This window comes from Lolium rigidum, chromosome 1, assembly GCF_022539505.1.
Source record: "Lolium rigidum isolate FL_2022 chromosome 1, APGP_CSIRO_Lrig_0.1, whole genome shotgun sequence".
Taxonomy (NCBI): Eukaryota; Viridiplantae; Streptophyta; class Magnoliopsida; order Poales; family Poaceae; genus Lolium; species Lolium rigidum.
Window position 1 is genome coordinate 333,509,684 of NC_061508.1, and position 16,016 is coordinate 333,525,699.

The 16,016-nt window shown below is 39.0% G+C and overlaps 1 long non-coding RNA gene across 9 annotated transcripts; it reads left to right on the plus strand.

Annotated features, from left to right (window-relative positions):
• Nucleotides 1–8,525: 8,525 nt before the first annotated feature.
• LOC124700075 lies at nt 8,526–14,661 on the plus strand. 9 transcript variants are annotated; one of them, XR_007001618.1, is made up of 9 exons: nt 8,526–8,962; nt 9,171–9,263; nt 9,584–9,689; nt 10,808–11,006; nt 11,713–11,752; nt 11,841–12,023; nt 12,400–13,783; nt 13,920–14,472; nt 14,507–14,661. It is a non-coding gene; the product is annotated as an uncharacterized LOC124700075 (long non-coding RNA). The 9 variants fall into 9 exon arrangements; XR_007001619.1 differs by having other exon boundaries at nt 13,920–13,965; nt 14,200–14,661; XR_007001627.1 differs by having other exon boundaries at nt 12,400–12,501; nt 12,592–13,783; nt 13,920–14,661.
• Nucleotides 14,662–16,016: the final 1,355 nt, after the last annotated feature.

A 16,016-nucleotide genomic window follows, 5' to 3' on the forward strand; every position in this document is an offset into this window, starting at 1 on the left:
GGTTTGTTGCACTTTTAGAATGGTTCCAAAACAAGGTTCTTATTAGGGTTTGGTTATATTAGCATCATAACCAAGTGATATAAGACATAATAACAATCATACACATAAGGAATAGTGGTGGAATAATATATAAAGAACAGGTTGTCAATTTTTAAGTTCTATAGAACATGGTTGACGATTACTTGTATTATACTTCAAAAAGAATAACTTTTGAAGAACATGTTGTTTAAGAAATAATTAGTATTTCAAAGAAGGATTAAGGCTTCTAAGGTTTGATTAATATTTGTACTTCAAAAGAATAACTTTTGAAGAACAAGGTTAAATAAGAATATGAACTATACATATATAGGAGCTATGGCTTTCTAGGGTTTACTATTGAATTCATTTAGTTCCACTAATAGGAACTAGTTGGTTCTTAACTTGGAATGGGTTTCTATATAGCAAGTATTGGTAGGTTTATTGCTATGGTTTCTTCTAAGCATAATATCAAAGGATGGTTATCAAGGTGTTGCTATGAGTTAGGTTTACTATGACTTCATATTTGCTTTACCAAATAATCTCTAATAGTTTCTAAGCTAAGTGGTTTATCATTTCCTAAGTAAGGTTTAGTTGGATAGGAACATGTGATGTGATTTGCTACACAAAGTTGATACTAGGGTTTATCATTATGGTTCTACTAGGGTTTAATGATTGAGGTTGATCTTAATGGTATGGTATATAGGATTGATGATCAATGGTGCTAACAAGTGGTAACAAGCTAGGGTTTATACCTAGGTGATACTAATGAATCATATATGTGTTAATTAAAAATAGGAACATGAAATGATAATCTCATGTGACTTAGTTTTATGCTAGTGGATCATAAGCATGCATTCAATTGTTGCTGATTAAGGTTCTATATGTTAGGTGAATCTCACATGATCACATGTGACACATAATTAGGGTTTTAGAGTTGGTTCTAAGGTGGAATGATTACATGAAATAATGGGATCCAGGTCTTACTCAATTTGAAACTAGGGTTTCTAAATCATGGTACAACTCCTAAAATTATGATTGGTAATAGAGTTGTGGTTACTAATTACTTTGAATCAAAATTAGTAATGGTTTGACATTTTATTAATCTTCACAAGATTTAATAATTAGAGTACTCCTATTCTGGTTTAATTAAGAATCAGGGTTTAATAATTGTTATTAGGGTTTAAAATAATCAACTTGTTAACTAAAAATGTTTAAGTAAATAAGTTTTGATTTACCAAAATAATATTGGCTTATAATCTTTTCTTGAGGTTTTACTATTTAAAGAAAATAGTAAATGGTAATTTGCAAATTAGGGTTTATGAATTACCACTAATAATTAAGTAAATGTAAATATGATAAATAAAATTGATCTTAACATTTTACTTAGTTACTGAATAGTTAAAATTTAATTTTGAAACTTCACTAATTATTGAATTCAAATTGTATTGTAAATAAGGGAAATGGCATATTTAATAAGGTTAAAAATAAATGAATTTTTATTTTGACACACATTTTTGTTTTATATTTTATTTGACTAGAGTTTATTTTTGTGAGCATTTTGACATATTATTCATAATTTTCTGAGTTGAAATGAAATTTCTATGATTTTGCAAAGTTTCACCTATTTACTGGAATTTGAAATTAAAGGAAAATACTAAAGATACCGGTTCATTTTTACTCCTAGACACCGACGAGTGGGACCAATGGACACGTAGACCGCCACGCAGGCAAAGACCGGTCAAAACGGACCGAGGTCGTTGACCTCCCCGACGTTTAAACGCCGGCGGCCGCGAGCACGGTGGCGCCGCCGATTTAGGGCACCCCGAGATGCGTGGTTGGTACCAATCGAACGAGATGAAGACGAGGAACACGATGGTGGTGTTGGTTTGGCGAGGGATCACCGGAACCATGTCGGAGAACATGTCCCGCGGCGGTGCTCTCCGGTGAACTATCGATCGAGGGCTACGAGAGGGTTCTAGGAAGCAAGATCCGGCTCTTCGGATGCGCAAGCTTACCCCGAACATGATGGCGTGGTCGACGACGACGATTGCCGCCGGAGTTGAGCTCGATTTCATTGTTACCGGCGATGTACTGAGAAAGGGAATCTTCAAATTCGCCCGCACCTTGCTCCCCGGACGATTTCTTGTACCCGGAGGCTCTCCTCGACGATGCGCTTCCAACGAGCCACCGCACGGAGCTTGGGGTGGTCTCCTCCGTCGAACTCGTCCACGACGCCGGCGACGATAAGTGGATAATGGTGAGAGATAGAGGCTGATTGAGAGAGAATGGATGAGCGGCGAAGAACAAGGAGATCACGGTGATGATCCCCACCTATTTATAGGCCAAGAGAACTTTCGAGGCCTCGACACGACGACGGCGACGGTCAAGAGGTGGCGGTCTCTCGGATGATCTCGTCCGGCGAAGATCTTTTCTCCCGCGGATAAACTCGGACGCGAGAGAGATTGGGCGTGCTTCCGAGAGGTCCGGCGACGTCCGGGCAAGCTTATCGGCGAGGAGATCGTGGCCTATCGGCGTTGCAGCGCCGTCGTGCACGGAGACGAGGACGACGACGTGTTTTATTCTCGCACGATTTTTAAAGCGGTCGAATCGGTATGTGGCTTTGGGCCGGGCCGTGTCCGGGCTGTGTCGGCTACCGCTTCGGCCTGGTGTGGTGTTGGGCTGCGACGAAGTGGTGATGGGCTGCTGCGATGCTGAGGTCCAGGTAAGTTTCCCTCCAATTCTCTTTTAAATTTCTGTTTTGAATTCTGGTTTGAATTTTGTTATTTGAATTCAATTCTGATTTCTATTTTGTTTTGCAGATTCTAACTTATTTGAATATCATAACAATTTGATAATGATACTCATTGTCTTGTTTTGTTTTTAAACAACCATTTATAATTGATTAATTTTGGTTCTTATTAGGTACAAGTTAAGATTCAAATAGATATTATTTTAGGGTTCATCTCAATTGCTTTTAAATTTAGAAATCAAATCTGTTTAAATGCTTTAAAATTTTAGAACATGTGCATGGTGAATAAATTATATTTTTCTATTGCTTAACCATAGTGATTGCTCACATATAGTTGAATTATGGATAGGGTTTAACAAATGGTATAGGGTATGGAATTGGTTCATTATTTTATGTGGAGAATTATTCCTAAGGTTTTAAGAAGATGGTTAAGAAAGTTCTATAATCACTAATCTGGTTTTAGTAAACTTTAGCTTGAACTAATTAAGATGGATCCTATGTTTATAATTAGCAATGCATTTGCTAATGATGGTTTAATTTATAGAACACTACTCCATTTGGTCTACTAGGATGGAAAGGTAGAGTTCAATATTTTATGTGAAGTAATTTCTAGGTGAAAGGTTTAGGGTTTTGGTGATGCTTCACTAATTGAAGTATTAAATAGGCATGAGGTATGGCAGGGTTCTTTTCATGATCCCAATTGGTACTTGGATTCAAATGTGGTCTAGGGTTTAATTGGGATTACCCATGTAATACACAAGCTAGAAATAAGCATAAGCTTTGATTATGTTTTATTGGCTAGCTAGGGTTACTCCTCCACACAAGGCATGAGGATTGGTCTCGGGGTTAACTACTAGTGATATACTTATTATTTTATGTGATAGATGAGATCTAGTAATCATATGGTTTAACTTATCATCTAGGTCTACAAGATATGATCATGCATTAGACAAGATCCACTCATTCCTCACTAATCCTTCTTTAATATTTCTCTCATCACACTCATCCTAGATTCTTAGGGTTTTTAATTAATACCAAATTGTGATGATTATGGAATTGGTTTCCTAAGGTATTGCTATTGTAATAGGGTTCTCACTTCTAAGATCAAATATTGACTTGAACAACTAGGATTAGTACTTCTCTAATATTCTTGTATGAACATGGCTATGGTTAGTATTATAACTTCTCTCACTTCTCAATGTCTTGGAATATCCTAAGGTCCTACTTAAGAGATGATGATATGATCCTCTAAATATATGGTTTGCCTAGTAATACTACCTTGGTATCTTCTGTAGCTTGTTCTTCAGGAAATCTGATAAACCTGCATCTTGTGGTATGCCTCCACCTCCTAGCTTCTTCATCTTGATCCTAGCTAATGTATGGAGTGGCTCTATGTGTGTGTTTCCTTGTATCATGCTACAAGATGAGCAAATGGATGAAGGGTGTGGCTCTATTTATAGGCTTGGGCAAGCTCTAGTATCATGACACATAGGTGGTGACTCTTGTGTTGGTTGGATGAGTAAGGTGCTTGGTTGTCATGCCCTCATCCATAGCAATCCTTTGAGAATGAGGTGGCAAAGCTTGGGATGCAAGTCATGTAGATATTTTCATCCCATGTGGCAAGATCATTATCCTCTCATATGATTTATTTTTGGATAGCCAAGTGGCATTTGCTACTAAATATCTTGTGGATAGTTTTATTATTGTGGATGAGTCACTATATCATATTTGATTTGATTTATATTATAATATTGGTGAAAAGGTTAAGGTTGAAGGTTATTTCTCAATTTTGGATAGTTGGGTTTGATTTCACCAAGGCATGATCATATGAGTTTCAAAATACTCATAGTTAGTTTTATTCAAATAGTTTGAACTATAATTCGTAATGTAAATGGATTTAGTTTTATGATATTCCATGTATTTAATAAGTTATGATTTAAACAAGAATGTGTGGCTTTTATGCACTTTAGACCCTGTGGTTTAACTTATTTATAAGTGAATTAATTTACACACAAAGGTAGTTGCTAACTTTTAAGTGTTAATAAGTTAGGGTTTGATTCTTAAAGAATGTGTTGTTGTAAATCTAATTCCATTTGATCTAATTCATAGATCAAATCATCTCTACCCAAAACAAGGTTTAGCAAAGATCACAGATGAAGTTTATAGCGCTTGACTTGATGATCTACTTCAATTCCGAGCAAGTCAAGTGAAACTTCGGTGATCGTGGTAAGTTTTATTTGAAAGCGCGAAAATTCCCCGGATTTTCTATGCATGGATGCAATGCACACTTTGGTGTTCTCTCATTTTATTGCCTCTAAACCTGGAATATTACACTGGGCTGGTCAATTAGGTACGTGGGTCGGGCCTAACTTCTAAGGTTGACTAGTTAAAACTTAAATGGTTGGCCCACTAAGCACGTGGGCCGGGCCGAATGTCTTCGTTTGACCGGTCAACAAGATGATTGGGCCGGCCCACCGAACAAGTGGACTTTGCAGAATGTCTTGATTTGACCGGTCAACAGGTAAATCGGGCTGGCACAATAAGCATGTGGGTCGGGCCAAATGTCTTTGTCTGATCGGTCAACAGAATAAAAGGGCTGGCCCAATAAGCATGTGGGCGGGGCTGAATGATTTTTTTGACCGGTCAACAGGCCCAATAAGCACATGGGGCTCACTTTCCTGTTATCGGGCTGACCCAGTTAGTAAGTGGGGTCCACCTTAAAGTAAGTGGGTTGGCCTAATAAGTAAGTGGACCGGCCCAAAATAAAAGTGGGCCCCACTTTACAGTAAGTGTGCCGGCCTAGTAAGTATTAGTGTGCAGAATCCTCAACGTTTCAAAGGCGGCAGGGGATCAAAAGAAAAAGGAAGTAGCCAGAAATTAGGGGTAAAAAATAACTGCAAGAAAGAAAACTTTTATTGTTCGTAGAGGATGACATGCGGGACCCATGACCCAGCAGCTTACTCAACGTTTCAAAGGCGGCATGAGATCGAAAGAAAAAAGGCAAGTGGCCAAATATCAGGAGCCAAAATAATCCAAGAAATGAAACTTTATTGTACATAGAGGATGACATGCGGGTCCCATTTTGCAGCAGCGGTCTCAACGTTTCAAATGCGGCTTGAGATCAAAAGAAAAAGAAAGTAGCCAGAAATTAGGGGTAAAAAAACTCCAAAAAAAGAAAGTTGATTGTACATAGAGGATGACATGCGGATCCCATGAGTCAGCAACTTACTTAACGTTTCCAAAGCGGCAGGGGATCAAAAGAAAAAGAAAATAGGCAAAAATCAGAGGGTGAAAAAAATCCAAGAAAAATAACTTTTATAGTACATAGAGGATGACATGCGGGTCCCATGAGCTAACAGGTTCCTCAACGTTTTGAAAGGCCGCTGGGGATCAAAACAAAAAGGCAAATAGCCAGAAATTAGGGATAAAAAATAAATTCAACAAAGGAAAGGTTTATTGTTCATAGAGGCTGACATGTGGGACCCATGAGCCAGCAGCGTCCTCAATTTCAAAGGCGGCACAAGATCGAAAGAAAAATGCGAGTGACCAAAAATTAGGGGGTAAAAAAATCCAAGAAAAGAAACTTTATTGTACATAGAGGATGACATGCGGGTCCCATGAGCCAGCACCTTACTCAACGTTTCAGAGGTGGCATGAGATCGAAAGAAAAAGGAAAGTGACCAAATATCAGGAGCAAAAAATAATCCAAGAAAGAAGAGGAACAGTATAAACAATTGTTTGGCTGCGAGTCTGGTTCTTTGCCTTTCAGATATTTGGGGATCCCGATACATTATAGGAAGTTAAAAAATTCGGAATGGAATCCTGTGGAAGGTAGATTTGAGAGAAAACTAGGGTGTTGGGCTGGAAAATTGTTATCTTATGGGGATCGTCTAGTATTAATTAACTCTGTTCTTACTAGTTTACCTATGTTTATGTTATCCTTCTTTGATTTATCTAAAGGGGTAAGGAAGAGATTAGACTTTTTCCGATCACTTTTTTTGGCAATGTGAGGAAAATAAAAAAATATACGTTAACTAAGTGGAATTTGATTTGCAGACCTAAGGGCCAAGGTGGTCTTGGAATTGAAGTTCTGGAAATCAAAAACATTTGCTTACTTAGTAAATGGTTGTCTAAACTTCTTTCGGAAGAAGTTCTATGGGAACAATTACTAAAAAAATAAGTACATGTCGCAGAAAGCCTTGGTTGAGGTTGAAAGTAAGCCTACAGATTCACCCTTTTGGAAAGGTCTAATGAAATTCAAAGGGAATTTTTTTAGTAGGGGAAAATTTGAGGTAGGTTCCGGAGAAGGAGTGCGTTTTTGGGAAGATAAATGGTTAGATGACCAGACCCTTGCATCCCAATATCCCCAATTATATAACATAGTCAATCGGAAGCATGATTCGGTAGCAAAAGTTATGAGTTCAACTCCGTTAAATATTGGTTTTCGGAGAAGGCTAATTGGTAATAAATGGGATTAGTGGGTACATCTATGCCAAAGATTAATGGAAATAAATTTAAATGATGATCAAGATAATTTTGTTTGGGACCTAACATCTTACAGAAAATTCACTGTTAAATCAATGTATGGTGACATGTTAAATGGGCATACAGGATATCTTCGTAAATATCTTTGGGAAATAAAAATCCCACTAAAAATTAAAATATTTATGTGGTTTCTCAGTAAGAAAGTCCTCTTAACTCGTGATAACTTAGCAAAAAGGAATTGGTAGGGAAATACAAAATGCTCTTTATGTGACGCTGATGAATCAGTTGAGCATTTGTTTATTTCTTGTCCTTTTGCTAGGCTTATATGGCGAGTGATTTTTGCTGCATATAATATTCCACCTCCATCCAATGTCACAAATATGTTTGGAAATTGGCTTAATGGAATTGACAAAAATGATAAAGCTAGGATTCACATTGGTGTTTTGGCTTTATGTTGATCAATTTGGAATTGCAGAAGTGATATTATTTTTAATAGAAAGGACTCTAGTAATTTCTTGCAGGTTATCCACACTATGGTTCACTGGATCCAGCTTTGGCGTTTTTTTGCTCCCGGAGGACCAGCGGGAGTACATGGTTTCTGGATGCAACCGCCTTCGAATGGTTGCCAGGATATTTTCTACCAGGCTACTTGGCGGCCTATTAAGATATTACCTGATGCCTAGTTTGCTCAGTATTTTACTTTTTTTGGTGGTTGATTTTTGTATCGACCTTCGTTGATCCTTGAATTGTAAATGAGCTGAATATTGGAGGTGGCAATTTGGCTCATAGGAGCAAATGCTCTCATTATATAAAATAATTAAAAAACAATTTTAAAAATGTTAAAAAATTCTGATATAAATTTTTTGGTGTACATCGTGACATTCTTTGTTAGTGCATAAATTTTCGCGGAGAAACAACATTTTATATGGCGTGTACAAAAAAGACAAAAAAAAATCCTATACGTAGTCGTGTTGTAGCATCAAAACTTGTCTTTTTTACAGGAGCCACAATTGTTTTTAGTTTTTTTTGAAAACTTGTGTACCAATATAAAATGTCTAGATGTACGTATAAAAATTTAGTTTAGAATTTTTTGATACTTTGAAATGTGCATTCATATAATGGGAGCATATGCTCCTATGAGCCAAAGTGCATTTCCCCTGAATATTTGCCTTATTAATAAAAGACTGTGTGCATCAGGGCGTGTGTGGATTTTAAAACAAACAGTGATGCGCGGTGGCTGCCCCCATTATTTTGCATCCCCGCCAGCCCTCTCATTTGCTCTCAGGGCGGCGTCTGTGGAGAGGACGGCTGTGGCGGCTCGCCGTTCGTCGCCGGGTACGGGGCAGGAGGGTCCTCCCCTTGGCTATGGTCCTCCCTCCTCCCCCAGTCCCACGCCCTCTCTCCCACACCCCTCCTTGAAACCCTAGCCGCCACAACCGGTCGTCGCTGATGCACTCCTCGAGGAGAAGCTAGATCGGCGGAGCTCGTTTCCGGGCGCGCGGGAGGTGCGATGGAGGCCGCAGGGCGAGAGGGAGGCCATCCGGCGGCCACGGGAACAGGCCATGCGCTGCCTCCTGGCCTCCCACCCAGTGTTTCTCCCATGTCCAACACCAGCAGCTAGCTCCTCCCAATTGCCTCGCCCCCTCCAGTAGCAGTAGCAGTAGCAGCAGCAGCAGCAGAGTCTCCACCACCACACCTTAACTCTGCCAGGTGATTCCCTCATCTCATCTCATCTCCTCTCCTCTCTCTCTTTCTTTCTTGCCTGACCGATCTGCAAGCCTACCAATCAAACAGCAGCCTATGGTTTACTTCGTTTTAGCTTCCATGCATGTAGATTGTAGATCCTCTAATACATCTAGATCTGTTTCTATTATTTTCTTCTTTTGAGACTTAACTGATGAAAGTGGTATGGCTGCAGGCTGACCATAAATTATGGTAATGCTTTGTGAAAGTATTTTTCTGTTGATTTAGCCTCTGGTTCAGATAAAGGATGGCACATCATATGAGATAGGTATATTTCTGGTTTCACAAACCATGTGCCACTGGCTTACAGTACATGTAATTGAGTATTTCAGTTAAAAAGTAGTACCGACGAATCTGCAATTACTTTACCATATGAGTAATTAAGCTTTTTGAGAAGCCAATACGGTGATATGATAGTGCACACATTTTTGGAATCAGCAATTACTTAACCATTGTTGAGTGATTGGTTGAAACGGCATGCAGTCTAGCAGCGCACAGCAACATCAAACATTCTTTTTTTTAGGTTCCTTCTGAATTACTCAGTTTGTTCCCTGATTGGTTGATCGAATTCCAACACCTTTCTTGCAGTTTGCATTGCGCATTGGTTGAGGATTGCATGGCAGTTGGCGAGAGAAGAGGATCAAAAGAACGAGAGGGGGCAAGATTATTTTATGGTCTCCCGGATTCTGTTTTAGTAAGCAATCTATTTTGTCACTGTTATAGCATCCCTTTTAATGGTGTTATCATGTTGCCTATTTAGACTTTCTCGACATAGAGAAATATGTGACAGCAAAAAACATAGAGAAATATTTGGGTCATTCTTCTTTGTTTAGAAATGTTCCTTTTCCTCACATCATTTATTCCTTGAAATGCCAGTACCATGGTAATATGTATAAGTTATAGATGGAGTTTGGTACCAACTTGGATGACCGTATGGTATAATCACTCAATGTACTATTTAGACAAATGACCGATGGAAAGTTGTTTTGTTTTGTAGAGGTAATAGCTGATTCTATCTGTAGACAACCATGTCTCCTCTTTTTTTTTTTTTTTTTTTTTTTTTTTTTTTTGCAGAGCATTGGGCTAACTCTTATGCACCCTGCCTCCTCAAAATTCAATTTCAGCTTACTTGAGTTTTTTCTGGTACTTAAACTATAACCTGGGTAAATGGTGTGGAATATGATGATTGTGCATCTACTGAGATACGTGACCAAGATGATGTGATCAATTTTGAGTGAAGCAACTATATGGAAAGGGTTTTCTTGAAGCTGCTTTGGCAATAATGGTTCTCATATTTTTATGATTTATAAATCTTCATATTATAGCTGTTTAAAAAATAATTTTCATTTATTAGCTAATTTTGAGTTGTGCCATATAAGATCTCTCATGTTCTGGATATTTGTTGTACAAATCTGCAGCTAATGTTTGATATGTCATACGTGTAATTTCTGGTACAGCGTTTGGAGAAAGTCAACGAGCACTGTATGTTATCATATACACATGCACTTCTTATTTTCCATTGTTTCCTGGAAGGACACTTATTTGTTCTGTCTAGATTACTGGGTGCTGCATTTACATTCTTATAAGTTCAGGTTTTTGTGCATTGTCTACTAAATATACGGAAGGCCATTGTCTCCTGAATAAAAATAATGAATCATGGGGCTTGTCAGTTCAGACCTTTCTTTGTATAGAATGTGCCAGCTTATTCTTTCCGTTGTAGTTGGGTTTGATAAATTTCAGTTATTTCTTTTGGTGTGCTGCATAGTTATCTTGGTCTGGATTCTAAATTATTGTTAATCTTTGCTAATGCAGGTTTCAGTTTCTACTAGATTGGTTGTTTAGCAAGAATTCTTTCATAGGATTTGTGAAGAAGGAAGTTAGGGCTATTCTAGCTGAAAATAATGGAGCATGAAGTCGATCAGGTGGGATGAGCATTTTTATTGCAAGCCCAGATGGTCATGTTGTCAGTGGTGGAGTTGCTGCCCTGCTGGTGGCGGCAAGTCTTGTTGAGGTGTTGCTACTTACCTTTCATAAGAATTTGAATGCTTATGAGTTTGATTTTTTCTAGCAATATTTACATATAGGTGAAAAAACTTGGTTTACATATTGGGCATTCGTTTTATGAAATAGAGTAGCTTAATTCCTCCTCTTTACATATATTTTTATTAGATTAGATCCACCGTCTTTGGCATATAGTACTTCCTGTTATTCAGATTGATATTTATTAGATTAGTTTTATGTCTTTTCCATGATTAGCTTCTCTCAATTTATCTTGAGAAGAGTAGTTTACATCAGATTTTTCGGTCCAGTACCATCAAGGACATGGAGGGTTCAGTTTCTGCCGGTGAGTTAGAGGCTGTCAACCCCTTTGTTGGCTTCAGAGAGAGATAGAACTTTATCTTCTTTGTGTATTAATACATATTATCGAGTGAGATGTTTTGTTACTGCCAGTCCACTAATTTTTAAATGTATTCGAGTTGAAAAGAGTTGCTTACATAAGATAGATAGTTACCAGGATTACTTTTCGGTTGAGTAGCGGTAAGGATGCGGAACAGTTTGTCTACACCGCTTTGTTGTTTCTCCGGATTTTGTTAGCTTCAGGTTATTACATGAGAATATTGCCTATCGGTAAACATAGGACGATAATAAATGTAGTGAAGATGTATTATTTTTCACGATGCCTGACATCTTCTTCAACTTGTTTTCGGTGTGCAAAGTCAAGCCCAGAATGGTTGGTCAAATATTGATATTTCATTGGTATGTATCGATCTGTATATCCTATAGCAGAAGTGTCCATTCTTCATCTCCATGCATCAAATTAACAGCCTACATGTTTCCTTTTCAGGCACCCCAACATAGCTTCGGCTTGTGGGATATGATGGCTAACTATAATAGGAGTCATTGTGAGAGTATGCTGATGACACATGCTCAATCTATGGCAACAACCAGTGGTCATGGCCATCGCAATAGCAGCCAGCATACCTACCAAAATTTGCACCTTGTCCCATTTGGTTCTCACCAAAATCAGGTATACCATTGGTAAAGATTGTGGTGCCCATTATTTGTAAAGCTATCTTGAAATGATTTGCTCCTATTAAAATTTGTTTGCTCTTGGAAATTTTTAACCTTGCAAGATTGGTAAACATTGTGCTTCTTGTCATGATTTTAGGAATGTATATAAAATTGACTCACCAGGTTGTCATTCTTGTTATAGATTATACTTACCAGTATTGATTTTTTCTAATTAGTTTTTATTGATACAGCATGTGCACCATTTGGGTTGATGTTTGATTTTACATGGTAGTGGCGGATCTTTTTCGCTAGCAGTTCATCTTGATGTACTTAAGCTTGGTTTTCTATGAATAAATGAGAAAATGGTTTTTATGCTTTGACTTTCTATGTAGGTTCTGTGCAATGGAAAGGAGCTTGGAACAAATGAAACAAACGTCTGGATGATCAATGAAGAAGCAATGTAGATGGGCTCAGATACATATCATCATCTGAAGGTACCCTCTATTTCTAAGAACTTTCTTGGGTATATTAATGTTGTCCAGTACCATATTTGGACCAACCTTCTACCTTCCTATCAAGTGTAGGAAACATTGTGCGTGTATGCGAAACCTAACGTCCTATGTGAGCTTTCTAATGCTCTTTTCCGTCTTCTTAACCTGGTCGTCACTAATTCATGTCAGTACATAATTCCCAAGGCAGAGCACTAATTTTCGAAACATGGGTTGTGTAGCTGTCCCAAAGTTTATTTTATACTGCAGCACTGACAGATAAGTTTGCTGATTTTGATCAACAAATTTCTTACCAGTGATATGTTAGGATATCATATGGGAAAAGTATGGCTGCAGACAGTTGCAAAATTGATGATGATGGTGGATATATTTTCTCCAAATATTTCCAGGAAAGTAAGGAGTTGATTTTACCTTTTCCTCGTGCGGTTTCGTTCTTACTTTCCACCTGGGGAACCCACATATGGATTTCAACATAATCGATGTCGGATTAATGTTCAGTATGACTGAAGCCTGGATTTTTCATCGCCACTATAGATAGAGCTGGATATAATGGAAGGATCAAGTTCAGAGTTGATGACTTGTTGTTGGGTATATGTCAGTGTGCATGTTGGTGCAACAGTGCAGTAAATGTTTCCACTTCACTACTGCTGTTATGTTATTATGCAACTAGAAATTATCCTTTTCATCATACAATTCCACAGACTAATAAGGAAGTTTTTTTTTATTTTGTATTGTGGGCATCAGATGGGCTTAATTTACTTGCTTGCTCAAATATTACATGACCTATTGAACTTTGTGTCAGATACATAATTCAGGTTTTTTAAAATATTGCTTTAATTGATCAGATGTCTTGAGACATCAATACATTTATTAATGATATTTGACCTGTCATGTCAAAGTCAAGAAACAGAGATCCAAAGAAGTAAGAGTTGATTTTCATCATCTATAGTTGTATTTCTACTCTAGATTTCAGTCTGCTGTCAAAAGTTCAGAGATATCCCTATACTTTCTACCACACACTCTCTCTGACTTCCCTAATGATTTAATTTTTCTTGGTCATCTCTGCAGACATCTAGAGCATCCATGGTGATGATGTTGTCCATGTGAAATCCTTGGTGAGGTTGGACGTCCCCAAGAGACACATGGTCTCTATTGACATGAGAAGTAAAGCATTGGAAGCATTGGTACCTTATGCTGCAACTAAACTGGATGCCTACTGCCCCCACTTCCCCCTGCGTGTTGTTAAGTCATCTGAGCGACAGTCCAGGTAATTGCTGGGTGCGTTGCATTAAGCGCTGTTGAAAACAAGGGGTATCTGCTTTTTTTTGCCGTGTGTTGCATTCTGTTGAACAGAGGTGTAATAGTGTGATGAATAAAGAGATGGTTCCTTTTTTTGTTTTCAGAAGAAAATAATACTGTGGAACCTTGGGATGGGGGTCTGGGTTGAAGGTTGGTTCTTTTTGCTGAAGGAAACTTCTTCATGGCTAAACCCTGACGGTGTTGACTCACCTTGCCTTTTGCATCTTTCAAGTGACTATGCATTGCTAAATCGATGCGAACTACCGGCTAACAAATAAATAACTTGATTGTGCAATTCCAGCTTCATAGTGAACCTTCTTTATGAGGACTACTACAATGGTTTGTCTTGAATTTAACAGCTTTTTTTGTGCCTCGGCAATGCAGATTTGCCGGGGCTTGTACAAGCAAGTAACTCTGAGAATGCGAATGCAGCTCTGCCCCAAATTTGTCAAGCAAGCCACTCTCAGAACATAGCTGACAATGAATGCCTAATCAGGCAAGTCTTAGTCCTTCGAGAGAACTTCCATACTGTGAAGATCTCCATTGTTTCTTTTTTAAATGACAGTTTGAGGAGAGTTGCAGCAATACAAAGAGTATTTGCAAGGCTATTAGTATTTTGCTTGATTTGTTGATTAATCGTGCAAGAGTATTGCTGAAGTAGTAGTAGTAGTAGTAGTAGTAGTAGTAGTAGTAGTAGTAGTAGTAGCAATTTTCTATGTACTTCAGCTCTATTGCTTTTAGACAGGATGGTTTTGTCATCGTTTTTGATCTGTTGCCTCAGTCTTTTGTTTCTCTTGTATGTGTACTTCAATATTTAGTCAACAAAAACCTGAGCCCTGGATTGTACTTCTGATGACCGAGATCTTAATTTGACACTCTTCATGTCCAGTATATTTCTGACTAGCTTGAGTACTTTGACCCCATATGACAATAGATTCCATTGTCTCAAAATGATCACACAGTACATTTGGGAGGAACCGTTGTATTTGATATAGCAGGTGGTGAGTCTCGAACTCTGGCTGTTTAGTACAACTTCACATGTACTCCCTCCGGTCGGATTTAATCGACGCGGAGGGAGGGCTGTGCACGCATGTCATTAGGAGGCGCACGCGTCGATTAATTGCGTCCAGAGGTAGTACTAACCAGGAAGCCTTGGAGTCTTTCTCGGCTAAATTGTCTTTCATATGTTGTCTACATTAGCATTTCATATATGCATATTATAGGAATATGGAGATAACACGTAAATTTTACTTGAAATCTAATGGTAATTATAATTATTCATTTTCATTGGTTATTCATATATGCTTGTTCGCTGTAGGCGGGTACCTAGTAGACATAGATAGTCACACACAAACTAATCCTAGGCGTTATCCACTCGTTGTCTGTGCCTACGATGTCCAGCCACCTCCTCTCGGAGTTGGGGCGAGCAGCGACGATGGTCCGGCGCCTTACTCCTCATGAATTTCAGCCTTCTTCCTCCTCATCTTCTCCACCTTATTCGCCTTCCGGAATTAGTGCTCGTATTCACCGTCTTTAGGATGGTCGTGCTGCGACTGCACCATGGCCCGTTCGTCCGCCTCGGCAATGGCAAACCGTCGCTGCCCCACAAAGTGGTGCCACTCGTCCTCTTGCGACACAAAGTGTGGCTAGGGAGCGATCGCATCGGCTTGCAATCGAGACCTGATTTTTTGGTAAGTTATGTCGCGGCGCGACCGATCAAATCTCCACGTCGCGGCGTCGTATGCATGGCTGGCCTCCTCCTTGGTGGTGTTGAAGGTCCTAAAGCAACGCACACGCTCTCCAACGAAGCATATTTCAGCCGCGAATGCCCCCCCCCCCCTGGCTGCAACGGTCTCCGATGTAGCCCGTTGATCTCAGGTTGGTGCGGCGACGTGGAGGCATTTCAACGGTGGTGGGAAACGGCCTAGCAGGGGTTGGTTGTGGTGGGGAGAGTGACTGGAACAGGTGGAGGAGAACCGGGTTATGAATTTTGCATCTGATACATGGTTTTATATAGTGGAGCAAGGGCGCAAAGATGTCTTGGAAAAACAGTGGGAATGAATTAGCGCAAAGAAAATGGAGGGAAAAACTCGAAGGCTAGAACCGATGTTGCCATGTGTATTTAAAGTACACATGACAAAACCAGTTCTTTTCGGTGTGCATACACACTGCCTTTGCCGTGTGCATATACAATACACATG